The sequence below is a fragment of the Arachis stenosperma genome, chromosome 5 (assembly GCF_014773155.1).
Source record: "Arachis stenosperma cultivar V10309 chromosome 5, arast.V10309.gnm1.PFL2, whole genome shotgun sequence".
NCBI classification, from domain to species: domain Eukaryota; kingdom Viridiplantae; phylum Streptophyta; class Magnoliopsida; order Fabales; family Fabaceae; genus Arachis; species Arachis stenosperma.
Window position 1 is genome coordinate 57,728,986 of NC_080381.1, and position 5,880 is coordinate 57,734,865.

The 5,880-nt window shown below is 29.4% G+C and overlaps 1 long non-coding RNA gene across 1 annotated transcript; it reads right to left on the reverse strand.

Moving 5' to 3' along the window:
* Window positions 1-1,788: 1,788 nt before the first annotated feature.
* LOC130983204 (uncharacterized) lies at window positions 1,789-3,889 on the reverse strand. Its single transcript, XR_009087280.1, has 5 exons — window positions 3,745-3,889; window positions 3,276-3,457; window positions 3,131-3,170; window positions 2,920-3,031; window positions 1,789-2,111 (listed from the first exon to the last, which is right to left on the reverse strand). It is a non-coding gene; the product is annotated as an uncharacterized LOC130983204 (long non-coding RNA).
* Between the last annotated feature and the right edge of the window lie 1,991 nt (window positions 3,890-5,880).

Below are 5,880 nucleotides of genomic sequence, written 5' to 3' on the forward strand. Positions count from 1 at the left end.
AAGCTAATTAATTAACTGGAGAGGGAACCATTATTGTAGAAATTAAATTTTCGAATGGGTGCTTTGGAGAAGGGACCATGACTATGGAAATGCCATGTGGCATGTCCACTATGTTGGAGACAATTGCACATTGTATTAGACAAACGTGAACACATAGGTAGGGTTCACTTGAATTGCCTTGTGTTCTATGCAATGTCCAATCAAGACCACAGAAATTTCCCTATTGCTGCTAACTGCTTCTGAAGAAGGGGTTTTCAGTGTACCCACTAGCTATGTTGTAGCCTAAGCCAATAATGTCATTTTCTACACATCAATTTGGTGCATCATATAACGTCAAATTAAGATTTAAAACCCTACACAAGAGATATGATGACAAATGGTAATAATAATAATGATACCGAGAGATAGACAACTCCCTTTAATTAAGAGATTCACTAATTTCAATTCTCTTCTTGTAACTTTGTGTCTCTTCCGCCATTGAATGGAAATGAAACATTTCGTATATATGTCGAACAATAATAATACGATGTCACGTACTCGTTTAAATATATAGTTTTATTTATTCAAAAATGAAAAAAAAAACGCTATAAGGATATCATTACCACATGCTTAACTTTTACCAACATTTAAAAAATGTTACCAAATCATATTAAAATATTACTTATGTATATTAGTAATATTTTAATAAATGTTAAATATATTCTATATTACTAAAGAGTTTTATTAACATTTTTTTAAAGATTTAATAATATTTAGTAAAAATATTACAAAAGATATTCTATAATAATATTATAAAAAATGTTACAATAAACCGTCAATGATAACATTTAGAGAAATATTATAATAGATATGTTTTGTAATGCTTAAAAAAATATTATCATAGATAAATTTTGTAATATTAAAAAAATATTACCATAGATATTTTCTGTAACACTTAGAAAAGTATTACAATAGATATTTTTTGTGACACTTACAGAAGATTACAATAGATATTTTATGTAATACTTAAAAAATGTCACAAGAAATCTTTATAATAACACTTTTAAAAATGTTACAATAGATATTCTATAGCAATACTCTAATAAATGTTACAAAAGATTTTTTTGCTAACAATAAAAAAATATTATAATAGATCTTTAGTAATGTTTAAATGTACAAAATATTGAATTAAAATTTTTTTCTTCAATTACATATTCTACACCTATTTTACAAAATAAACCCAAAATATTTAAACATTAAAATTGGTCTAATAAGTCAATTTTTTTTATTTCTCCAATATGCTTACATGATTAGATACAAAATGAAAACGACAATTATTATTTAATTGAACTTGATCTTCATTATGCATGCTAATAAACACTCATGCTTCATGATGGAAAGGCTTGCAAAGTTTAGATTTCATCTTATAAAGCTACAATTAAAAATTGAGAAATAGATTGTTAAGACTAGGTTTGAGACTTTGAGATGAAAATGAAACAGAACGGGAAGCAAAATAATGAGAAGTTTTAAACAAAGTATTCAGCATCACTTATTTTCAAAAGTGCTAATAAAAAATCTTAGTTTTTTATTCAATTTGAAATACTTTATTTTAGAGTATAACTGAAGAGAAGAACCAAGATAATTGACTTCCATTTACTTTTTTTTCCACTCCTTACGAGGATATACATCCAAACATCTCAAGTTATATTTGTTCTTAAAATAGCTAAAGATGTGAGATAGTTACTTACTGTAATTTAAGTTTTAGTGAATCCAAGAGAATCACATAATGAATCATTACCATCTTTTATATTTGGCTGGAAGGATCTTAAGCATCTTCCTTCACAGCTGAATTATTGAAACAAAAGTAACTAGTTCAGTAAAACAAATGTGAAAATGGCCAATTTCTTAATAATACATAAAGGATGGAGAGCAAAATAATGCAAGTCCTTATAACCATGAACTTGTATTGAGAAGACATATGAAAGTATTTCACCACCATTGTCACAAATTGCACAAATAGTATCATAACCAACACTTTGTCCAACATTGACGTCAAGTTCACCATCGGACTTGTCACTCTCCACTTCTTCTGAGTCAATTATAAATTTTGGTTTCCTAGAGAATCGAACATCCTGCCATTAACCAACATAACCTCAAATAATTGAAATAAGAAAGAACATCAAAGAATATCTACATAAATAGAAAAACAAAGAAAAAAACAAAGAGCTAACAATTTCACTGACTTCATGGAATAGTTTATTTGAATCTCCCTCTCTGATTAAGTTTAGCAGATACTGTAGATTCAAGTTTTTTATTAAAAAAAAAGTAAACAAAAAATGAAAATGATACCTTATGGTGAATCCACATTGTATCCAGAAAATAGCAAAGGTCATAATTAAAAACAAATCAAATAAATAATTGAGCAATTATCCATCCATAAGAATTGAGAATGTCAACCTTGCAACTCAACTATATAATAAGAATTAAAATTTTAAAAATAGGAAGCCATCTATTGTGTAATTGGCACCAGAACAATTAGCATGGTAATTCAATTTTTGAATGCTAATATATATAAAACTTTATTTAATTGCACAACAAACCCAAAAGCAAGAAATAAGTGGTATATATGTAGTGCTGCAAAAAGATACTTTTGTTTCTAAGCTACAACTGATCTCATCACCTGTGTTCCACAATTGATCTCATCTATTGTTCTCTCTATTTAGATTTGGAGCATCTACATTCATTTTCAAGATAATGAATACAGATGTACAATACCATTTAGTTAAACTGCAGGAAACCTTTAAAATTAAAACAAGTAATGTCATGGACCTTAATCCCAACTAAGATCACCATTTCAATAAAGATACCAGTTAACCACGAATTCATAATAGTAGAAGGTACTCAGAAAACACCAACGCAACAAGCAATAAAGCATTTAACCTTCTATTTAAGTTTTTCTAATTGCTCTTTATGTTCTCTTGCTCCATTTCAGCCATGGCTTTTTTTTCTGCGGACCTTCTTCTTACATGACCATCTCCAACCAAAATCATCTCTGCCATTACCAATAACAAAAACAAAAAATGAATATAAATAATTGTGACAATTTAGAGAGAGGAGATCAAAGAAAAATGAACAACAATGTTTAAGGAACCTGAATCATTGGCAGTCTCCATGTTCATTGAAACAAAAGCCTGTTAAAATTTACGGCCAAAATTGAAATTCTAATATGTAAAGAATGACAAGGAATTAATAGCGGAAAGAATCAATTACAACTAATCAGAGGACAAAAGACCTACTGGAACCGAGGCAGCGGCGGAAGAAAACCACAGCAGAAACAACATACACGAGAGCAAGCGCTGAAGGCGACGATAGAAGCAAGAGAGGTGGCGGTGGAGTGAAAGACGCTGGCTCAGAAAGACAGAGAAGAAAGGCAGCCTTCACATTCAGGGACTTTACATCTTTGATTAATCCTGTGCAGCTACAATGTGAAGTAATATGTAAATAGAAAGGCGAAGACAATTAAGCTAGACCTCAAATTTAAACATCATTAGCCACGCAAGAAACCAGAAAAAAACTATATTAGCCTTAAAATCTATTAGACCTTAATCTAGTTCTACTATAAGAGTGAAGTATTCAGCCCTAAAACTTTGCTTCGTAAGAACTAGTGTCAAATCACTTAAAGAAATAAAACTTTTATGTTATAACCTAATTAAATTTTATTAATTTAGTTAGCTAATGAGAAAATATAGGAAGTTGTAATCTCACTTTCTAGTTTGAAGGAATCTTGATAATCAAAGAAGAGGACAATGGTTGGCTTCATTGTTAAGAGGCAAATCTAGAATGCCGACCAATGGTTCCATGCATCCAGCATGCTGCTTCTTGCAATTTTTCAGCATGCAATATTATTCATTTTAACAAGTTACGAAGTATCAACAAAATTTATAAACCATCACTCAGAATAAATCAAAGACATAAACAACTATTTTGTCTTGTGCCATTATCCATTAAGTGATAATCACAACCAAGCCCTATTCTTCTATGTTCTGATCTCCCTTAGATAGATAACTTTTCTATTTAGATGATGGAAATAACCATTGTTTGAGTCTCAAGTAATTTGATTTGAGTAGCGAATTAAAAGATGAATAAATATAGAAAAGTGAGCATGCTTTAAATGCACAATTTTGGTGAGCAAAGTAAACTTAAAAAGATTATTATTAATAGAAGATTATGCAAATATTAATTATCAATGCTAGCCATATCCTCAACTTCCAAATGAAAAATATGCATTATATTGATCATAATCTTTGATTGTAAAATCTGATCTTAAATCTTAAGGTGAAGCAGACTCCCTTAAATTGTACTATGTCCAGGTTCCTCTAAAATATATAGTAAAAATGTTTTTTGAGGAATTTCTTCAAACACCTTAAATAGACTTTCAAAAACTCAAATAACTTTCATAAAAAACTTTATACTAAAAAATTTGGATTAATTGTCAAACACAACATATGTATTCATTTACATAACAATGAAAATTATTAACTATAATTTTTTAGCTATAACTGAGAAGCGAAATAAAAAACAAATTCACATAATCCTCGCTATCAGCAATTGAAGTTTTTCTTTTTCAATTTGCAATGAGAAGTTTCAACATCATGCAATTCAAATCGAAATGAGTAATTTCAATTGCAAATCGATGCACAAAAACTTGTCTTTCAACAAATTTTCCTCGGCAAGTATACTGAATTGTCGTCAAGTAAAAACTCACAATAGAGTGAGGTCGAATCCCACAGGGATTAATTGGTTAAACAACTTTAATTAGAGGAGTGTTCTAGTTGAATTAAGTAGATTTGAATTTAGAATTGCAGAAAATTAAATGGCGGGAAAAGTAAATTGCAAGGAAGGTAAATGACAGAAAGTAAATGGCTGAATCTAAATGGCAAGAAGTAAACTGCAGGAAAATAAATGGGAATGGGGTGATTAAGCATAAAGGTAAATAGCAGAAATTAAAGAGAATGGGAAGATTAGAGATGGAGAGTTTATTGGGCTTAGGAGATGTTGCATTCTCCGGATCAAGTTTATTCTCATCTCTTCCTCAATCAATGCATTAATTGATCTCTTGGCAATCTTAGGTGATTGAATCTGAATTTCTTGGCAATTCAATCTCTCTAACCTTGAACAATTGCCCAATTCCTTGATCTAATTGCTCATGGGAAGAGATAAAGTGTGGTCACTGATTATACCACATGTATTTCCAAACACTACAAGAAATACTGTTAAAATCGACGGCCATATCGATGGCAACGCCGTCGATAATAATAAAAATCGACGAAAAAATTGCCGGCAAAATCGGTCGCTTTCAAACGTGTCGATTTTTTAAGAATCTAATAAAATCGACGGCTTGTGGGACTGTCGATAAGTTTTCAATAAAATCGACACCCAATGTGACGATAATATGGAGTTAAGATTTTTACACATTTATAAAAAGCGACATTCTGGTTGTCGATAATATTATAAAAAAATGACAACACATTTATCGATATTTTATTTATTAAAATCGACGAACTCTCCGTCGATATAATTTTTAAATTACCGACAAGTCTTTCGTTTATTTTTTGTTTTATTTTATCCCTTTTAAATTAAAAAGCGACATCATTGCCGTCGATTTTTTTGTCCATGTTAAATTAAAAAATCGACAAGATAACCGTCGATTTTAATACCCATATTTTTTTACTATTTCTTCTACTTGAAAATAGTAAATTATTGATACAAATAAATTTTTAAATTGATAAATAAAATTTATACTAAATATTAGATAATAAGATAAATAAACTTTTAAATATAGAAATACAATTTGTACTAAATATTAGATAATGAATTTGCAAACTTATCAAAAAAATAAAC